Genomic DNA, 23,269 nt, shown 5'->3' with positions numbered 1-23,269 from the left:
GATAGCATTGATCACACTGATAGGTCTAAGAGTCAAAGGGATCACACAAACAAGACTAGTGTCTGCTAATACTAACTGATAGAATCAAAAAGGGAGAGAACAATCCAACATGGGAAGTGGGATACACAGCAGACTCATAGAAGGGCAGATGTCCTAAACAACACTCTGGCCTCAGAATCAGCCCTTAAGGTATTCAGATCTGGCTGAAGAACCCATGAGAGTATTTTAGGCATGGAAAGCCAAGACACTCTGGCAAAAAAAAAAAAAAAAAAAAAAAACAAACCCTGTTGGAATAAGATCAAAGTCAGTGAACTTAAAAGGCTTCCATAGCCTTGGCAACTCATGACTAGAGCCTAGGGAGATTACTGATGCCATAAACAAGAGTGTCAAATTGTTAAGTCAACAACAGGAGTCACTGCGTACTTACGTCTCATGTGGGATCTGTCCTTAATGTGCTGTTCATTGTGATTTAATGCTATAACTAGTACTGAAACAGTATTTTACACTTTGTGTTTCTGTGTGGGTGCAAACTGATGAAATCTTCACTTAATATATACTAAATTGATCTTCTGTATATAAAGATAATTGAAAATGAATCTTGATGTGAATGGAATGGGAGAGGGAACGGGAGATGGGAGGGGTGTGAGTGGGAGGGAAATTATGGGGGGAAGCCATTGTAATCCATAAACTGTACTTTGGAAATTTATATTTACTAAATAAAAGTTAAAAAAATAAAAAAAGAAATTAAAAATGCAATAGAAAGCATCAAGAGCAGAGTAGATCAAATAAAAGAAATAGTGAATTTTAAAAGAGACTATTTTAAAATAAATATGTGGAGAGGAAAGAAGTATAATGAATCAAGATGAAGAAATCTTACAGTAACTTCGGTACAGAATGAAGAGAGCAAATATCTGAGTCATTATGCCAAAAATAGAAAACATATTCAAAAAAACAATAGCAGGAAATATCTCAAACATAGAGAAAGATACAACGCTGTAAATACAGGAAGCTCAAAAAGTCACCAGATTCTACTGAACCCAGTCTGCTCCATGATATTAAAATCAAGTCTCCCTCTTTTTAAAAGTTTTTAAAAGATTTATTTATTTATTTGAAAGGCAGAGTTACAGAGAGGCAATGGCAGAGAGAGAGAGAGAGAGAGAGAGAGAGAGAGAGAGAGAAAGTCTTCCATCTGCTGGTTCACTCTCCAAATGGCCACAACAGCTGCAGCTGGGCTGATCTGAAGCCAGGAGCCAGCAGCTTCTTCCAGGTCTCCCAAGCGGGTTCAGGAGCCCAAGTTGGGCCATCTTCTACTGCTTTCCCAGGCCATAGCAAATAGCTGGATTGGAAGTGGAGCAGCTGGGACTTAAACTGGTGAATATGGGATGCCGACACTGCAGGTGGTGGCTTTACCCATTATGCCACAGTGCCAGCCCCAAGCTTTAATTTTATAAAGACAAAGAGAGGATTTCAAAGCTACAGGAGAAAAGCAGCAAATAACATATAAAGGGCTCCCAATTTGTCTGATTGTAGATTTCTTAGCAGAAATTTTACAGGCCAAGAGGCAATAGGATGAGATTTTCATAATACTGAAGGAAACTATTGCCAGCCAAGAATATTATACTTAACAAAGCTTTCTTCAGATATGAGGGAGCAATAAAGGGATTCCCAGGCAAGCAAAAGCTGAGAGACCTTATCACCACCAGCCCAATTATGTAAGAAATGGTAAAGGGAGTTCTTCAAACTGAAGGAATGACATGCCAATGAGTGATAATAAAATATCAGAGAGCTGAAAACTCATAACGATGCAAACAAATTAAGAATGCTCTAATGTTGTGAACATGGTGCATAAATAATCCATATATTTAATGTGAAGACTTAAAAAACTACATTAACATATTAACAGGCAATACAGGAGATTAAATGCATTACCAAAAATTCAAAATGTATGGAGGAATGGAGTGCAAATGTAAAGTTCTGTATTAGTTTTTTCATCTCTTTGCTCTTGTTCATAATCTTTGTAATCAATGTTAGGATGCTATTGTTTCAAAATAGCCTATTTTAATCAAAAGAAGGCTTACCACATGGTAACCAAATAGCAAAAATCTATAATAGATTTACCAAAAATAGCAAAGAAACGAAGCACACTACTAGAGAAAATCACTCAACTATGAATAAGATTGTAAGATAGGTAGGAAGAAAGAAAAGGGTCACAACAAAACTATGAAACAAGAATCAAAAATAGCAGTAGTAAGATCTTACCTATCAGCAACTGCCTTAAATATAAGTGGATTAAATACTGAATTAAAAGACATAGATTGAGGAGCAAGCACTGTGACACAGCAGGTTAAAGCCCCAGCCTGCAGTGCCAATACCCCATATGGTTGCCGGTTCGAGTCCCAGCTGCTCCACTTCCAATCCAGCTCTCTGTTGTGGCCTGGCAGCAGAAGATGGCCCAAGTGCTTGGGTGCCTACATTCACGTGGGAGACCTGGAAGAAGCTCCTGGCACCTGGCTTTGGACTGGTGCAGCTCCAGCCATTGCGGCCATTTGGGGAGTGGGGGGAGTGAACCAGAAAGATTCTCTCTCTCTCTCTCTCTCTCTCTCTCTCTCTCTCTTCTCTACCTCTCTCTGTAACTCTGTCTTCCAAATAAGCAAAATAAGTTTAAAAAAAAAAAAAGACGCAGATTGATCACCTGGATGAAAATACAAGAGTCAGCTATATGCTCTTCTCTGAAGATACACATGTAACTGAAAGTGAAAGGATAGAGTAAGACATACTGTCCAAATGGAACCCGAAGGAAAACTGGAGTAGGAGAGGCACTAAGATGGTAGAATAGGAAAGGAGTATACTGCTCAAGTCTAGGGGAAGATAGTTAAAAGACACAGAGAGAGCACAATCTCAGGGAAGACCTAGGAAGAAAACTGGAGAGGAAATTTCACTCGAATTAGAGGGACACTGTGGACCTATGTGGAGGATGTGGACCCACACAACTCAGGACCCCAGAAGCTGAGAGCCTCAGCACCAGCTTTGAAGGGTGAGGTAAGACCAGACTCCGGCAACCCAAGCCACTGGCAATAAAGCTACAGGAAAAGCCTGGTGTGAATCTGGCTTGGAGTCCTGTGGGGGACAGTGTACCTGCCAAACTAGAGGGAAGAAAAGGGGGCACGCTTTGACCACCCTGCACCAATGTCCTGAAACTAGCTGAGAGAGGGCAGGTGCCATCTTGTATTTATGTAACAGCTGCGCCAGCTCATGTCCACTCACCCAGCAACCAAACAAGAGCTGATGTAGCCATCCTAATATCAGACAAAATAAACTTTAACACAAAAACTGTTAAAAGAGACACTATGCAATGATTATTCAATTGATTCAACAGAAACATGTGAGTATAATAAATGTATACACACCTAATTACAGGTCACTTGGCTATTTAAAAGTAGTGTTAATGGATCTAAAGGGAGACATAGATGCCCATACGATAGTAATGGGGGACTCCAATACCCTGCTTTCAGCAATGGACAGATCAACCAGACAGAATATCATCAAGGAAACAACAGTTAATCAACATTGTAAACCAAATGGACTTAACAGGTATATATAGAACTTCTCATCCTACAGTTGCAGAATACACAGTCTTCTCACCAGTGCATGAAACTTTCTCTAGGACATACTACAGGCCAAGCCATAAAGCAAGTCTCAGAATACTCAAAAAAAAAAAAAAAAAGAAATCATACCATGCATCTTCTCTGACCAAATTGGAATGAAACAGGAGATCAACAACTGAAGAATCTCTAGGACATATGCAAACACATGGAGACTGGACAACATGCTCCTGAATGAACAGTAGACCATTGAACAGTGTTTTTTCGTATTATTTGTTGAACTCTTTACTTAGTGTAGAGTTAACCTTCTGTGTATAAAGTTAATTGAAAATAGATTTTAGTAAAAAATGAGAATAGGAATAAGAGAGGGAGGAGGAAGAGTGGGAGAGCAGGTGGGAGGACGAGTACAGGGGGAAGAATCACAATGTTCCTAAAGATGTATCTATGAAAAGCATGAAGTTTGTATACCTTAAATAAAAGGTTTCTAGGGAAGGAAAAAAAAAGAAGAGTTCAAAGTGAGTTATTTCTTGTTTCCATAACTCTAAAATAAATTGGAAGATTAAAAAAATTAATCAAGTCCATGAGTTTTAAGAGAATAAGAGATCTTTTTTCCCCTGTTGGAGTGGGTTCTTTCTCTATGGGTTAATATTTTTTAAGAAGCAAATCTGAATTAAATCAATGTAATTTCCAGTGGTGCAATGAAATATGTCACAACAAGGACTCATATCTGAACATTTTCAGATATTTGAGCTTTTGACTTGGATTAAAGAAATCCTTGAACACTTCCTCCCAGTAATGATGTCTGTAATAATTCTCAGCTCTCTCTGCTAATGGTTTCCGTGCTGCCTAACCCAGAACCCCTTTCCCATCTCTTCCCCACCATGACTCATACAGAGAACAAGTGCCACTTATCTAACAATAGGCAGAAAAAAATTCATAGCCAACCACTCAGATATACCTTTCTAATTCCCATATGTAAGAGAAAATGGAAGAGAATGACATTTACCAATTTCCTCAAGATTCCTATGTCTCCTTGTAGTTATGTTCTTAGGATTCTGGGTAAATAACAATGTATCTGGGCCATAACTGAAAAATATTTGAGAGTTTTAAGTGGGATGATTGTTGTGAAACACTTCCTTGAGTGTTCAGAAGAGTTTTTATTTAACTTGCTAAAATTATAACCTTTCCCAAGGCTGTTAGAATGGGAGTTTATTTTCCCACAAATGTTCTATTTGTGATAGCATGGTTGCTACATTTTTACATGACAATCCATGATGTGATTATTTTTCCTAGAAGATTCCAAATAGTGGTGGAAAAGAACAAGGAAATGAATTTTGGCAAAGTCCCAGGGCCTAGTACACAGCAGCAGTAACCAAAAGAAGTGAAGACTTTCTGTCCTACTTTACAAATGAGGGAGCCAAGGCTTTGAGTCATGAAATAAATGACCCCTAGCCACACAATTAACAACAGAGCCAAAATCTGAACTCATGTCTGTGTGCAAAGCCTCTGTTCTTCCCACTACTCGAATTCTAGAAGTAATATCCCACAACAGTAGTAGCATCAGCTGGCTCTGTGGACTTGTTAGAAACGCAGGCTCTCAGGCCTCATCCCAGATCTTCCGAAACAGAAACTAAATACACTCAGATTTGAAAGCCACTTCACTGTGTCTGACTAACTCACAAAAATAGAAAGCACAGGCCTGGTGTTTACAAGACATGGCACAGAGCAAGGCAGCTCTTGCTGCAAAGAGGTCTGAGGACCAGCTTCCTCACACTACACTCTGTATATAGAATTTGCTGATCAACAGAGCTGGAGGGGTCTCATCTCTGTAACACACACACACACACATATACAGGAACTATGGGTGGTGATGGGTGTGGTAATTATTTCTGCTAGTAGTTATTTCACAATGTATCCATATATCAAAATGGTACCCTGTACACCTAGAATGTATAGGATTTTAATTTGTCGATTATATCTTGATACAGCTGTGTGGGGCAGAAGGGAACTGAGAGAGAGAGAGAGAGAGAGAGAGAGAGTGAGCGAGCACCTTGGAAATAATTAAAAACAATTTCATTACAAATACACTTTGCTAGTGAGGCTCAAAGGCCAGCAAAACAGGTATTTTTGGTACTCTAAAGGGAGATGAGATCATGTAACTATTTGCTCTTGCATCTTGCAGCATTTTAAAGCTGGAAAGATACTAATAACTAGACCAGTTCAGGAGTCAGAAGAGTGAACTGATTTGCTCCAAATCACACAACTCATTGGTTAGCAACAGAGAGCAGGTTCTGGAGCCCAGCACCTAGCTATGCTTGCTCTGTCAGGGTCTCTCTTCTCATCCTTTCAGCCAAGTCTTGTCTTCACCTTAACCATTACATAGAGCCCTTTGTTTTTCTCTTCCAAGTCACAGCTTGGAGTCTGGGATGATTTTGACTTAGAAATTCTTGAAAAGGATTTCAATTTTTTATTCAGCTTTTCTACTTCCTGGCTCTGGGCCAAGGAAGCTGGCCACCTGTTCTTAATCCATTCTTATCAGCTGGAGAATGACTGAGTGTGAGATGCCAGCAGTAACCTGGTCCAGAAATAGAGCAGGGGACCCTCAGTTAAGGAAGCTTCAGCCGGCAGGGAAATTATGGGGACAGCTGGCAGGCAGAGCTGTAATCAAGAATAAAGATGCAGCGAGTCCCTGCTGTCATTTGGAACTTGTCTCCTTCCTGGGTTTCCCACCTCATTTTAAGACAGCTTTGCTGGAAGATACACAATAAAGAAATTAAAAATTAGAGAAGTGGGACCAGTGATGAGAGCATAGAAGATAAGCACAGAAGACAGGTCCTAAATAGCAGTAAAAAGTTGACTAGAGCTCCAATTGGTAGGGCCCCTGGCAGAGAGGGTGGAAGAATACAGGGTCAGCAGCATCAGAGATTTTCCAGATAAATACAGGATAGAAAACAGAGAACGGAGTTCACACAATGTGAAGAACATGTAGGATCACATGAAAAGGGGAGATGGCTACTTAAGCAACTTCAAAGCAAAAGCAAGATAATGATACTGACTTCCTGATTTGGGGGTTAGCAGAGGTACAAGAGACCAGTAAGAAGCTAAATATAAGGTACAAAGCCAGTATCATAAGTTAGTCTTAGTCACAGATAATTAAAAACTGGAAGGGATGCAGTATTCTAGTGACAGTTTTATTCTGAGAATTTCGCTGTGGTTTCCAAGAGTGTACAGAGACAGGGAGGTGAGTTGGTACAAAAGAGGCAGCAGGACCTGCTCCCCTGAGAGACATGTGAGGTTCCTGGGGAAAGGCACCAAGTGAGGCAGTGGGGCTCACCAGCACACAGAACAAGGCTCACCAAACCAGAAACCGTGTTGAAATCCAGGTACAAGATCAAGAAGAAAACTGAGAATGGTTCCAAAAGTGGTCTTTAAAGGAAGATGTGTAGATTCAAAGATAGGGTCTCAAAGAGGATAGGTGAAGGAAACAGGGGCTGAACATCCAGTTGCCAGAAAATGTCAGCTCCTGTTCAGGTCATCTAAATGAAGCTGGAGCCGGTGCTATAGGAGGGTTCCTGGTTGGATGGGTTAGGGTCAGAAGCCACCATTAGGTGGCTTTAACCAAGTTCTCATCTTTTGGCACCTGTCTTCTTATCTACAAGGAGAAAGGTAGCCCCAGCAGGTGACTGTAGAAATCAACTTAAATGTGATGTGTGCAGAAGAGGTGGTAAAACGCAGGGCACCATCCCAATGCAAGCTGAGGACAGTGTGAGGCCACCATTTCTCCCTCTGCTCTGTGATGTTGGTTTACCAAGAGAAGCCACACTGTGGCGATGAAGGGAAAAACTCAAGGACAATGCTGTGAGGTCAGAGGCCATATTCAGGCACACACAAGAGTTCCCCTCCCATTATCAAACCCACTGACTGTTGGACAAGGAATCCTCTATTTTACCCAATGCAATAACAGGAGGCTTGATTTTCCCCTTGTAAGATGTAGCATGCACTCCAGTTAAGTCGCTGACACCCACAACCAAACATGAGTATCTCATTCTCAAGCAGTCTGTCATACTTTAAGACAGATGAAGGCAAAGCAAAGAGTTCAGCTTCCCTCAAGGGCTCTCTGCTGAAAGCCTGCACCAGGTTATAAGCTCTGAGAGCAGGAGCTAGGTGTGCACAGAGCAGGGCAGTCTCTCAAACAGGCTAAGCCACTCACTCACTCTAACTGAATACACATCTACCGCACTGTTTAAAAATTCCTGTTAATTGCCATCTAGGACAATCAGTGTTGAAATCTGAGCAAAAATAAAACCTATTACTACAATTACGTGTCAGGGGCTGGGTGTTGTGGCACAGGGGGTTAAGTAGACACTTGGGACACCTGCATCCCATATCTAAAGGCTGGTTCAAGTTCAGGCTACTCCAATTCCCATTCAGCTCCCTACTAATGCACCTGGGAAGCAGCAAACAATGGTTCAAGTACTAGGGTACTTGCCACTCATGTGGAAGACCCAGGTGGAGTTCCTGGTTTCTGTCTTCAGCCTGGCCCAGCCCCAGCAGTTGTGGGCATTTGGGGAGTGAACCAGAAGATGGAACATCTGTGCATGTGTCTGTCTGTCTCTGTTGCTGCCTTTTAAATAAGTAAAATATAAAAATATTTAAAATAAAATTACACGGCAAATAAATTCCTGATATAGACATAATTGTCTAACTAAAAGCCATTCCTCCACCTACATCTTTACTTCCTCAAAACACACACACTTATTTTCTGACCTGATTTATTCCGAGCACCAATTTAGAAGTTCCATCTGAAACAAAGGGCTTCCAATCTCCTAATGGCACATGTATGACCAATGAAATATGGCAAAAGTGCCCCCTGACAGTGCCTTAGCCTGGATAAAAACACCAAATCTGGCTAAAGAGAGACTTCTCTATTACTGACCTTCCTTCCTGCTCAGAATACAAGCAAAAGGCCTAGAGATACTGTCCCCATCTTTGACCAGGAGAGGACAAGCATGGGAAAGAAGGGCCACCCAGGATGGAAGGAGAATGGGAATGCAGGGCCTGTAATCCCAGGGCATTCCTGGTCTCTGCACCAGTCTTGGGCTGCCTGCATCTGTGCTGTCCATTAGGTGAGAAAAACAGTCTCCTTGTTTAAACTCCTTCTTGGCCTTTCTTTGTCTTCAGCTGTATTCTTAATTGACAAGCAAGCCTTTGGGAAAGATATTAGGATTTGCAAGACAACAGTTCCTGTGGGTCCTTTACTGGGACGATAACAGAAACCCAAGTTGCAAGCAAACAAGAAAGATAAGGAAATTCTGGGGAGAGGACACACAGGAGATGGTGTTTACTTGCTACATCATCATTTTGACATAAATAGGAAAGGCTAATGGCATTTGAAATGCAGCAAACTGTAGACATGACTCCTGCAGGGTCACTCAATCCATTAACCTATGAATATTTACTGAGCCCTGTTCTGGGCTTAACATCCTTTACCTCTCTTCCTTTTGTTGATACCATTCTTTGGAATACCCAGATTCTTCGCTGATATAAAAAAAAAAAAACTCTTCTCCTAGGCTCATAAAATGTTCCAGCAATATTGGTGAGGAGAAATGTCCTACAGTGATGCAGGAAGAACTTTCTCTAAGACATTTACTCACTCAGTGACTCCTATGGCTTTAATATTTCGCCTCCTTCAGGAGTTTCGGCCTCAAAGTCTTATGTTAATGGTACTAAAAGGGTAAAACTTTTTTAAAAAACATTTATTTAATGAATATAAATTTCCAATGTACAGCTTGTGAATTACAATGGATTCCTCCTCCCATAAATTCCCTCCCACCCACAACCCTCCCCTCTCCCGCTCCCTCTCCCCTTCCATTCACATCAAGATTCATTTTCAATTCTCTTTATATACAGAAGATCAATATAGTATACATTAAGTAAAGATTTCAACAGTTTGCACCCACATAGAAACACGAAGTGAAGTACTGTTTGAGTACTAGTTATAGCATTAAATCACAATGTACAGCACATTAGGGACAGAGATCCCACATGAGGAGCAAGTGCACAGTGACTCCTGTTGTTGACCCAACAAATTGACACTCTAGTTTATGGTGCCAGTAACCACCTTAGGCTCTCGTCATGAGTTGCCAAGGCTATGGAAACCTTCCAAGTTGGCCAACTCTGATCATATTTAGACAAGGTCATAAAAGACAGGGTGAGGATAGTTACCAATGATCCTAAGAGTGGCATTAACCAGGTCTGAACAATTATACAGCATTAAGTGGGGAAGAGGACCATCAGTACACACAGGTTGGGAGTAGAGCCATTGGAGGTAGAGTAGAGGTTATGATTACGAAGGAATGAGGCCTAAGTGTGCTAGACAGGGTCTAGAACAAAGCTTAGAGGAGCTAAGAAAGGTGCTGTCTAAGCTACAATTAAGTTTTCTGATTGAGAGGCAAATAGAACCTGACAGAAGGGGCTTGATAACAATCTGGTGGGCTTTAGGCCTTGTAAGTTCAGAGGCCCAGACCTATCTATCTCTTCACATGGGGTATATCCTAAGGGAGGTGTGAACCTCCTAGGGGAAGGCACTCTGTTGACTTTCATTACTTGGCTGGCCTGGGAGGAGAGCTGGTCAGGTAAAGGCAGGTGGCATCTCTAACAAGAAATTTACAGTTCTGCCTGCAATGTTGCTGACCCTACTTGGCCATATCCTCAGCTGCAGTGGTCACTTTGGAAGTTGGGCTGAGTGAAGGGCTTTTCAGCTTAGAGCCAATAAGATCTGTGGCCCTGACCTGGGCATCCTTCGACTCCAGGGCAGGTCCATTTCCAGTGATCCAACTCTTGGCAGAGCTGCCAGGGCTCTTCACAAGCTGACTTCTGCTGAAGCCCAGGCTTACCACATTGAAAGCCACTGCAGTGGACTGGCCTGTTGGGTCTCCTTGAGGGCAGATCACTGTACAGATCAGCCATTGATAGGCCTGCCACCCATTGCTTCTGATGCCGAGCTTTCTTTTCCTCCTGGTTTGTGTTAAAGCAGACCAGAGGATGCAAGTCAAGGGAGTGCCCAAATCCCATCTCTAATCTTCGGTGGCCTGAACTACAAGTCTATAGTCACAGGCATGTTCTGTAGTAGGTTTTGTTTGTTTGTTTGTTTGTTTTGTTTGTTTGTTTTGTTTTTGTTGTTGTTGTTGTTTTTTTGACAGGCAGAGTGGACAGTGAGAGAGAGAGACAGAGAGAAAGGTCTTCCTTTTGCCGTTGGTTCACCCTCTAATGGCCGCCGCAGTTGGCGCACTGCGGCCGGCGCACCGCGCTGATCCGATGACAGGAGCCAGGGGCTTATCCTGGTCTCCCATGGGGTGCAGGACCCAAGAACTTGGGCCATCCTCCACTGCACTCCCTGGCCACAGCAGAGAGCTGGCCTGGAAGAGGGGCAACCGGGACAGGATCGGTTCCCCGACCGGGACTAGAACCTGGTGTGCCGGCGCCACAAGGCGGAGGATTAGCCAAGTGAGCCGCGGCGCCGGCCCTGTAGTAGTTTTTCTAAGGTAGACAATGCCCATGAAGAAAATTATATTCTCACTTTAAAACTTTCTTTCCCTTTGGTCTGAAAGGGAGGTTTTTTCTACTTACTGTTTACTTCGCTGATGGCGAAGAGAATCTAGCTATGAGATTATTATTTAAGCTCTTATTTTGGCTATGCTATTACAGAAAAATGTTAGCCATCTCTTTTATAAGGTCTAAAGATTAAATTGTGCGTCCTACAGATTCCTTCATAATAGAATTAGTTTCCTACCTTGAGGAGAATAGAGAAATGAAAGAACAAGTTGGACTTAGAATAGAGAAATGAGGGAGCAAGTCCTAGATCGCTTGCTGACAATAGCAATATCACATGAATACGTAGCAAACAGTTTCAACCATTAGATAACAACTTAAGAAAACATTTACCAGATGGTCCAATGCCTTCTAGAAATTTTAAGAATCATGTATTTGGAAACACCTCTTAAATATCTAACATGGTGTAGTTTGTTTAACCAGTAAACTTAAGCACAACCATATAAAATGTTTTTAGTTTCTTTCTACCAACAAGTATAAAACATATGATGCAGAGATTCAGGTCACACGAATTAAAATGTATCTTTGATTGATTTTAGCAGCTTAAATTTATGGACAATCTTATCTATAAGCCAATTAAAATAAAATTCTTAATAAAATTTTCCTATGTGGACATACAATATGTACACTCATATAACATAATAGACGAATATAGCAATTTTAATAATAGCTTTTAAAATCTTTAACTCTTTTTGTAGATTGCCAATTGATTTGAATTGCTTTTTGTTTTTAGTAACCTCAGTTAACCATACTTTCTCTCAGTTGGTACTGTTAATACATTATTGGCTTCATCTGTTTACATAGCTGTCCCAAAGTACTGAATACAATAGAAGTGGCTGGAAAAAGTCCATAGGAACCTATAGGAGGACAGCTAAACACAGAACCAACAATGCTTTAGTTTTATGAGCAGCAAATCATATATACCTGTGGATGACAAAAGACTTTAAGTTGCCATGTTTAAAATTATAAACTCATCAACCAACAAGAGGCACTTGCTTACTTCACAGTATTTTTGAAAGCACCTGTAGGATTTTACAAGTATTTAACCCTTTAGGCCTCTGGGGCTTTCTCATTAAGATAACTATCATGTCTAGTAACACAAGATCATTAGACTTTTTAATTCTCAAACATTTGTATTAATAGCATTTTCCATTATAGAAACTTAAAATTTAGTACCACGTCACATCTTGACAGTCCTTCTAATATAATCCAAATAGCCTGATTAGTTGGTGTCTCTATGAGAGACATAGGTCCTTCGATTTTTTCAGTTGGGCCCAAACTGGAAAAACCAAAGTCCAAGATTTACTGGAAATTTTAAAGTTCAGATAGTTTGAAACTTTGATTTTTTGAATGCCTGTCAAGAATGCGAAGAAGGCTCAAAATCCAAAATATCTGGTTGAAATAAGATTCCTTAAAATCATGACATAACATAGACCAAATTTGATCATTGTTACAAGGTGATTATTCAAATCTTTGAAAATAAGCACATATTTAAATAACCCATAGCTCTTAATAAAAATTCAGCTGTTTTTGAACAATTAGAATTTAACAGACATCAAGAGAACATAATAGATTACTTGAACACATTGCTTTAACAGAGCATCAGAGTTTAATTCTATGTCAAAGAGAAATTGAGCTTTCTGTGATCTTTTGCTGTGAGGTTTCCTTCCTTTACCTTCTTTCATATTGATGACCATGTTTCTGTGTTTCTGTGTGTAACACATCTTTAAGCATCTTTTGCAGGGCTGGACGAGTGGCAACAAATTCTTTCAATTTCTGTTTGCTATGAAAAGTCTTAATTTCACCTTCATTCACAAATGAGAGCTTTGCAGGATATGATATTCTGGGCTGGCAGTTTTTTTCTCTTAGTACCTGGGCTATGTCCCGCCATTCCCTTCTAGCTTGTAGGGTTTCTGATGAGAAGTCAGCTGTGAGTCTAATTGGATATCCTCTGAGAGTAATCTGATGTTTCTCTCTTGCACATTTTAGAATCTTTTCTTTCTGTTTCACTGTGGTGAGTTTGATTACAACATGTCGTGGTGAGGATCTCTTTTGGTCATGTTTATTAGGGGTTCTATAAGCTTCCTGTACTAAGATGCCTTTGTCCTTCTCCAAACCTGGGAAATTTTCTGCTAGTATCTCACTAAAAAGGCCTTCTAATCCTTTCTCCCTCTTCATGCCTTCAGGAACTCCTAGAACCCGAATGTTAGGTTTTTTAATAGTATCCTGTAGATTCCCCACAATATTTTTTAGATTTCTAATTTCCTCTTCTTTTCTTTGATTTGACTGTTTCCTTTCCTGTTCTCTGTCTTCTAAGTCTGATATTCTCTCTTCTGCTTCACCCATTCTGTTTTAAGGCTCTCTAATGTGTTTGTCATTTGATCTACTAAATTCTTCATTTCATTATGATTTCTCGTCACTATCACAGTTTCTTGTTCTACTAGTTGTTTCATTTCATTTTGACTCCTCCTTAATATTTCATTTTCACGAGAGAGATTTTCTATCTTGTCCATCTCTGCCCCCTCTGTCCTGGAAGGTTGGACCCTGTAATCTGTACCACCCAGGATCCCTTGCTCCTGGCTTCTTGTCAGCCAAGAACAGGCTCAATAGGAGATAAGAGGGAGGGCAGAGGATGTATATTCCCATTCACCTTCTTTTTCCTCCTATTTTACCCCAGATCCACCATGTTCCTGCCTCAGCAGATGCAGTCCTGCCAGGCCCCACCCTCATCACTCTGTTCCCCAGGGACCCTGGCACTCCTACCTCCCTTCTCTCTCTAGGCCTATTATAGGGGCCAACACTCCCCCGTCCTCCAACATCTGAGTCTTCTCTAGCCTTTGTTGGTTACCTGAGCTCTGTACATACTTTGTAAGTAGTTCCTTAAGTAAATCTCTGCACCTAAATTTTTCAAACATGTTATTGATTTTTCTTCCAAGGTTCTGACATACACAGAAGTTCATATCACCAAGACTCCCTCCCTAGTTAGGGGTGTCCCTGAGACAAGGACATGCCCTCATGACAGTAAGCTCCATACCCTAGCATTGTCTCAGTCTTTCAAGACAGGTTCATGGCCTGCAGACAGAGAGTGAGCTTTGGAAAGAGCAAAACTGAGCCAGCACTGTGGCATAGCGGGAAAAGCCTCTACCTGCAGCACCAGAATCCCATATAGATGCCAGTTCTAGTCCAGGCTGATCCTCTTCCAATCCAGTTCTCTGCTATGGCCTGGGAGTACAGTGGAAGATGGCCCAAGTGTTTGGGCCCCTGTACCCACGTGGGAGACCCTGAAGAAGCTCTTGACTCCTGGCTTCGGATGGACCTAACTCTGGCTGTTGTGGCCATTTGGGCAGTGAATCAGAGGATGAAAGACCTTTCTCTCTGTCTCTTCCTCTGTGTCTGTAACTGTACCTCTCAAATAAAGAAATAAAATCTCTTAAAAATAACAAAAAGGTCAATATGACAGGATGATATAACAATGATAAATGTATAGGTGTCTAATAACAAAAACTTAAAGTAGGTGCCGGCGCCATGGTTAATCCTCCACCTGCAGTGCCAGCATCTCATATGGGCACCAGTTCTAGTCCCAGTTGCCCCTCTTCCAATTCAGCTCTCTGCTATGGCCTGGGAAAACAGTGAAAGGATGGTCCAGGTGCTTGTGCCCCTGCACCCCCATGGGAGACCGGAAGAGGCACCTGGCTCCTGGCTTCGGATCAGTGCAGCTCCGGCCGTTGTTGTCATCTGGGGAGGGAACCAACGGAAAGAAGACCTTTCTCTCTGTCTCTCCTTCTCACTGTCTGTGATTCTGCCTCTCAAACAAATAAATAAAAAAAAAAACCTTAAAGTATATAAACAAAAATGGACAAAACTATGGGGAAATAGACAAATACACAATTATGGCTGGAGATCTTAACACAACCATGTTCAGATCAGATGACACACTTACTGTTGCCATTTAGAGATAAAATAATTTTAGATGCTAGCATACTGGTTTGAATCAGTTCCAGTGCCAATGAGATATGAGATCTCTTAAACAAGCAGAATGTGAAAAGTTGGCAGCATCTGACCCTTGGACAGGCATAGAAGAAGAGAGGAACCTTGAGGACCAAGAAGCCACATCAAAGAGGCTTGACACACAGAAGATAGAATCTGGTATATGATTCAATCCAAAGTGCAAACTTCTAAATCCCGTGACCAGTGTTAGAAGTCAGGAAAGTAGCAAGCCTTGGGAGACAATGACTGGAGTGTGGCCTAGAGTGGACTTCTGGGGTAGTTTAACCAACTAAACTGTGCAAAGGTCATGCCCTTGTATTCTGTGTGTGAGAGAGACTTTTTAAGCCATCCCATTATGATCTGAGCACTTTTTGGAATGCGTGCTATTGTTTAACAACAGTGCACTCTGATTACAGCCCTTGACTCATCTTTGTGTACGTTGGCTAGGACAGAGAAAGAACACACGCAAAGATGTTTTAGATCCTATGGGCTTGGCATGGAGCATTAGCCGTCAGTGCAGTTCTACACACCACAAAGTGACTTGCAAAATAGCAAAGGAAAAAAAATGGCATTTAATGAACCAGAGTTTTCATAAATTTATGTCTTTTCACTAATTTCTGGCTGGAGCTATTGGCCCCAATTCTTTATCTTTCCTTGTATCCATGCCCTTATGCAATGAGACCTTGAAAACATATACTTCCCCAATCTTTGCCTTTAGGTTGACTTGCTTTGCCCAATTAATCTATGGGAAGAAGGGAAAGTGTGCCAGCTCCAAGCCTAGCCCTTTCATAGAATCTCATATATCTGCTGCATTTTTGTGCCTCTGTCATGGCCTTGAACAGAGTGTTCCTTGGATGACTGCTGTCCCTTCCTCCTTAACCTCAGAACCTGAGCCACCTGGACCTTCCACTTGATGTAGAAACACCCGAACAAACCCAGATGTACACCCTGAACACAGCTGAGATTTCTGTAGTTGTTTGTTACACGGCAAAGGCTAACCAAGATATCAGTCATGAGCCAGAAGCATGTATGAAGCAAGTTGAAAAATTCTGTCTGATTCCTCCAAGGCATAAGACCCATTTATACACAATGCTGCCTGTTCCAGATTTTTAGATAACAATAACAACAATGATTATTATTACAATAATTGTGTTGGGGAATTTAATGCATCAGCTTAACTGGGGCTAAGGGCTGTCCAGGTGGCTGGTAAAGTGGTTTCTGGATGTATCTAGGAGGTGTTTCTGGAAGAGACTAGCATTTGAATCAGGAAACTGAAGGATGGAGCGTCATCAGTGAATTGGTTTCTCTCTCTCTTGTGCCTAGACATGTTTCCCATGCCCTGGGACACTGGAACCCCTGGTTCTCAGACCTTCTGCTCAGATCCAGAGTGGCACCCTTGGCTCTCCTGGTTTTGAAGGTTCAGAGTCAGATTGAATTACGTCACTGGCTTTGCTAGTTCACTAGCTTTGCTAGTTCACCAGCTTGCAGGCAGCGGATGTGATACATCTCAGCCTCCAGAAATATAAGAGCCAAATTATTATCATCGTTCTGAAGTTCCTGCCAAATTCACAGACTCAGAGTAGCCCAGATCAAGCCACAAGACAAAGCTAGAGAACAGTGCTGAGTGGTAAGTAAGAGGTGCAAAGGACGTTTGAACTTGATGCTAGTCAAAAGGCCAAGAAGCCATGGGGACACCTATAAATAGACCCCAAGATTCCTGAGTTTTACAGCCTCTGGCTCTGTGGTTTTGCTCTGCAGATTTCTGCCTCTGGAAGCCCTGAGTCAATCCTTCGACCGTTCAGCTAAACCTTGAGTGTCATTATCATTGGTACAGGCCTCAGCAACCTTCTTCCCACTTGCGAGTCATGCCCTAGCTGTGGATGCTCTGACATGCCACCTGAGCAGGAAGAGCCCCCTGATGGTGGTAAAGCAGGCCTCTTTTCTCATAATGCAAATGAGAGAGTTAACACTGCCTTTTTCCCAGGTCACTGTTCATTCTCTTCCCACAAAGCCACTGGTATTTAACCCAGGCCAGAGCCTGTATCCCAGAGCCTGCCAGCAAGTCTCACAGCCTCTCCTTGGCTCTGTGCAGCCACTTCTGTCCAGCAGGCCTTTGCAGCCACTTCTTTGGCTGGCCCTTGCAGCTCTCCGGCTTTAAATCTCATGAGGCCCCTCTGAGCGCTGGAGCGGTGGCACAGATCACACATCCGTCGACAGCCCCTGGAGGAAGCGAGGTCCTCCTGACACTCAGCTGCTCCTGAGGAGGCCTCATTTACATACTCAGCACTGTCACAGGACCAGGCCAGACAGATAGACAGTCTAGCATCTGTCAAAATAGGAAGGCAGTTTCGAGTACCTGATAGGAATCTGAGAAGGAGGCCCAATTTGGAACCAGACACCAACACATACGGCTTCACAGAGCAACCATTTTTTCTTGTGAATCAGAAAGAAAGAACATTTACAAAAGACCTACAAGGTGCTGACAACGTCCTTGGGATTTCTGTGTATTATTTTTTAAATTCTAGTAGTATCCCTGCATGGCCAGTGTATTTTTTCCCTTTTATGTATGAGGGAATGGAAACTCAAAGTTATGAAACAATTTGCTTGAGACAAAGTGGCTAGTAAAAATGAGATTGCTGATTTGTGTTCTTAGAACCCAAAACATAAATCTGTCAACAGAGCTTACATAAGATTGAAAAAAAGATATACATGACAGGCAGTTTTCAAAAGTCCACATTTGGGGCTGGTGTTGTGGCACAGCAGGTTAAGCCAGTCTACAATACCAGCATCCATATGAGTGCTGATTTAGGTCCTAGCTGCCCTGTTTCCAATGCAGCTCCCTGCTAATGTGCCTGGGAAAGCAACAGAAGACGGTCCAAGTGCTTGGGCCCCTCTACCTACATGGGGGACCCTAATGGAGCTCCAGGCTTCTGGCTTCAGCCTGGCCCAGCCCAAGCCATTACAGCCATATGGGGAATGAAGTGGCAAATGGACGATCTTTCTCTGTCTCTTCCTCTCTTTGTATCTCTGCCTTTCAAATAAATTAATATTTGAAAAAAAATCACAATTTCTTTATCTGACTGGTGAAGGGAGGGTACAAATATGTCCTAGAATCTAGGGCCAGCCGTTCAGCTTCCACCAGCCACAGGTGCCATGGTCAGGATGTTGCTGGGTCTTACTTCGGAAAAATCCAGAGTGTCCTACCTGGAAGGGTTCTGGAGACCCTCAGGTCACATAGGGACCACCTTAGGTTCATGTTGTGGTTACCACACAGACAGACGGTAGTCAGGGTGCTCTGGGGGTCTTGCTAGGACAGTCAGAATCTCACCAAGATACAAGCAAACACCGCAAACACAATCTTGTAATATACTCTTGAGTATTCTGCCATGCTGGACTTCAGAATCTACACAAGGGCGGCTCTAGTAGGCTCAGTGCAATTTTTACAAAAGATTTATTTATTTGAAGGCAAAGTTATAGAGAGAGGGAGAGGGAGAAGAAGAAAGAGATAGTGACTGAGATCTTCCTTCTCCTGGTTTAGTCCCCAAACGTTCACAACAGCCGGGGATGGGCCAGGCCAAACCCAGAGGCCAGGATCCTCTATGTGGGTGGCAGGAACCCAAATACTTGAGCCATAATCACCTATCTCCCAAGCATGTTGGCAGGAAACTGAATCAGCAGGGAAGGTTAGACTCAAATCCAGGGACTCCAACATGTGTTGTGAGCAGCCCTAGTGGTGTCTTAACCCACTGGACCACAAAACCCATCCCAGTTCATTATAATTGTGACAGGAATTTGGATTCCAGTGCAAGTAAATCTTTGCAGAAATCAGTCATGTACCCATCACTAGGCTAATACTACTGTCTATATTGTCTTATTTGTCTTTTCTGCCAGTCTTGTGAACAAGGAGTCATTATTGCCTGAGAAAACTGAGCTTCAGAGATGTTAAATGTCTTACACAGTACCCTCACATAAGAATGCCAAGGGTGGGTTTCAACTCGGCTCTCATGAGCATTAAGTCAGAGTTCTTAGCTTCAAACTAAGGGGTCTATAAATCCCCCCCTTTATGAAATAAAAACCATTTCACTGAACAGTCAAATGGTCAGTCCTAGAGATGCCCAAATCCCGAAAAGAATACTTTAAGTTTTAGAAAGAGTTTTTTTTAAAAAAAAAATTTATTTATTTGGCAGAGTTACAGATAAAGAGGGAGAGACAGAGAGAGATTTTTTTTCCATCCACTGGTTCATTTCCCAAATGGCCACATTGGCCAGGACAGAGTCAGACCAAAGCCAGGAGCCAGGAGCTTCATCCAGGTCTCCCACATGGGTTCAGGGGCCTAAGCATTTGTGCCATTTTCTGCTGCTTTCCCAGGAGCATTAGCAAGGAGCAGGATGAGAACTGGAGCAGCCAGGACTTAAACAGGCACCCATATGGGATGCAGGTACTGCAGGCTGTGGTTTAATCTGCTGCCCCACAGTGCCAGCCTCTGGAAAGAGTTTTGTTTTAATTCCTTTTAGGTAATTAGAGCCATGATTACCAGGTGGATACCTAGGAGTTCTCAGAGACACGTCATCTATGTTCTGTCCTCAGACATTTTAAAAAGCCAGTGGAAATGCTTTGCTTATTTGGACATGGCTGTGAAGACCAATAAATACAGCTTGCTGGCTTGCTCATTTTAGCTGGAATTATATGAAGTCATGATTACAAGTGCAAGTAGGGGGAGCCCACGCCATGGCTCACTTGGTTAATCCTCTGCCTGCAGTGCTGTCATCCCATATGGGTGCTGGGTTCTAGTCCCGGTTGTTCCTCTTCCAGTTCAGCTCTCTGCTGTGGCCCGGGAGGACAGTGGAGGATGGCCCAAGGGCTTGGGCCCCTGCACCCACATGGTAGACCAGGAGGAAGCACCTGGCTCCTGGCTTCGGATTGGCTTAGCTCTGGCAGTAGCAGCCATTTGGGGGGTGAACCAACGGAAGGAAGACCTTTCTCTCTCTCTCTCCCTCACTGTCTAACTCTGTCAAATTAAAAAAAAAAAAAAAAGAAAAGAAAAAAGAAAAAGAAGCGCAATTAGGAAGCACGATCAATAGGCAGAAAGACAGGTATGCTGAAATATAAAACAAGTTAATTATTGTCTATTGTCTATTAATGCAAATTAAGGGGCCGATGCTGTGGCATTTCTGAAATGCCAGAAAACCATATGGGTGCTGGTTCAACACCTCCACTTCTGATCCAGCTCTCTGCCATGGTCTGGGAAAGCAGTAGAAGATGGCCCAAGTCCTTGGGCCCCTGCACCCATGTGGGAGACCTGGTAGAAGCTCCTGGCTCCTGGCTTCAGGTCAGCACAGCTCTGGCCATTGTGGCCAATTGGGGAGTGAACCAGCAGATGGATGACCTCTTTGCTTCTCCTCTCTCTGTGTAACTCTGACTTTCAAATAAATAAATAAATCTTTATATAAAAAAAGAAAGATTAATCAAAAAATAGCAATAGGAAATTCATAGGAGAAACCCCAAAAGTTAACACTACGAACAATCACAGAAATGCAAGTGAAAATGATAAGATGTCATTTTAGAGGCATCGTAAAAGCTAGAAAATTGGGGCTGGTGTTGTGGTTCAGCTGACTAAGCTGTTGTCTGTAACACCAACATCCCATATGACAGTGCCAGTTCAAGTCCTAGCTGTTCTGCTTCTGATCCAGCTTTTAGCTAATGCACCTGGGAAAGCAGCAGAGGATGGGATATCAAGTATCAAAAAGGTTGTGTGGAAATGGAAGCGTCATGCACTGCCACTGGAATTGTGAACCTATACAGCATTTTGAGAATAAATCTTGTTGTGGATAATGAAGACAAGAGTCTGTCTGTGTCTTTAAAATCCCATGCGGAGGTTTATATTCAGATCCAACATGGTTAAGGCTATTATAAGAGATCTGAGTATGGAAGCAGAGAATCGGGGCAGCCTGGCTTATCCATCATCTGGGAAATGGAAAATAAAACACAGATTCAAGCCGCGGATCCTCTGCTGGAATTAGACCCAACGAGCTAGACGCACATATAATAACACGGCTAAATCTCAGAAACTTAGTGTTAGGTGATGGAAGCAAAAATCAGAAAAAAGCTGTAGTACAACACCATATGTGCAATTTACAAAATCCAGACACGTGTTGTGTTTTCCAAGGACTGATAACCACTTGAGAATATGCATCGGACACATTAGAGAGGGTGCCTAGGGAGGTGGAAGGCTGTGGATAAAGAAAGGGATTAAGGATTGAGCATGAAACAGAACATAAAAATAAAACAAGAGAAGGAACCATGGTGAGAGTGTGCATAATCCAAGGATACAAGTTGTTCCCGAAATCTGGGGAAATCCACAGAGTTACATGGGAAGGAGCACAAATAAGGGCCACAGGAAACTCCAGCCAGCCTCTTCCGCTCTGGAGCTCACCACAGTTAGTTGGATGGAATCTCATGGGCCCCAGGGAGCACTGGGAGTTGTGTTGTTGGACCCCATTTCTCCTCCGACCCTGCCAAAGGGTTGCAAAACACAGCAGGATTCTGGAGCCACCAGGATAAATGACAGCTCCAGGTACATCTGAGCTGGCACCCAATTTAGTGTAAAATAAACTTCTTTGCTACAGACTGCCAGCCCTAGCTAGCCTGTGGAAGGAAACACAGCACCTCTTCCTGACCACTGAGGCTAACTCATTGCACAGGTGACAAATGTTTGGCAGTGGTTATCCTGTGCCTTTCAAGTTATCCCTAAAGCAGGTTATAGACCAATGGAACAGAATAGAAACACCAGAAATCATCCCAAACATCTACAGCCAACTTATATTTGATCAAGGATCTAAAACCAATCCCTGGAGTAAGGACAGTCTATTCAATAAATGGTGTGGGGAAAACTGGATTTCCATGTGCAGAAGCATGAAGCAAGACCCCTCCCTTACACCTTACACAAAAATCCACTCAACATGGATTAAAGATCTAAATCCATGACCTGACACCATTAAATTATTAGAGAACATTGGAGAAACCCTGCAAGACATAGGCACAGGCAAAGACTTCTTGGAAAAGACCCTGGAGGCACAGGCAGTCAAAGCCAAAATTAACAATTGGGATTGCATCAAATTGAGAAGTTTCTGTACTGCAAAATTAACAGTCAGGAAAGTGAAGAGACAACCAACAGAATGGGAAAAAATATTCGCAAACTATGCAACAGATAAAGTTTTAATAACCAGATCTACAAAGAGATCAAGAAACTCCACAACAACAAAACAAACAACCCACTTAAGAGATGGGCCAAGAACCTAAATAGAAATTTTTCAAAAGAGCAAATCCAAGGCCAGCGCCGTGGCTTAACAGGCTAATCCTCCGTCTTGCGGCGCCAGCACACCGGGTTCTAGTCCCAGTTGGGGCGCTGGATTCTATTCCGGTTGCCCCTCTTCCAGGCCAGCTCTCTGCTATGGCCCGGGAAGGCAGTGGAGGATGGCCTAAGTCCTTGGGCCCTGCACCCGCATGGGAGACCAGGAGAAGCACCTGGCTCCTGGCTTCGGATCAGCGAGATGCGCCGGCCACAGCAGCCATTGGAGGGTGAACCAACGGCAAAAAGGAAGACCTTTCTCTCTGTCTCTCTCTCTCTCACTATCCACTCTGCCTGTCAAAAAAAAAAAAAAAAAAGAAAAGAAAAGAAAAAGGAAAAAGAGGAAATCCAAATGCCCAACAGGCACATGAAAAATGTTCAGGATCACTAACCATCAGGAAAATGCAAATCAAAACCACAATGAGGTTTCACCTCACCCTGGTGAGAATGGCTCACATACAGAAATCTATCAACAACAGATGCTGGCGAGGATGTGGGGAAAAAGGGACACTAACCCACCATTGGTGGGAATGCAAACTGGTAAAGGCAATATGGAAGTCAGTTTGGAGATTCCTCAGAAACCTGAATATAGCCCTGCCATAAAACCCAGCCATCCCACTCCTTGGAATTTACCCAAAGGAAATTAAATTGGCAAATAAAAGAGCTGTCTGCAACTCAATGTTATTGCAGCTCAATTCACAATAGCTAAGACCTGGAATCA

Source organism: Lepus europaeus, chromosome 2 (genome assembly GCF_033115175.1).
Source record: "Lepus europaeus isolate LE1 chromosome 2, mLepTim1.pri, whole genome shotgun sequence".
Classification (NCBI taxonomy): Eukaryota; Metazoa; Chordata; class Mammalia; order Lagomorpha; family Leporidae; genus Lepus; species Lepus europaeus.
The sequence above is the reverse complement of the archived record's forward strand: the minus strand, read 5'-3'. Positions refer to the sequence as shown.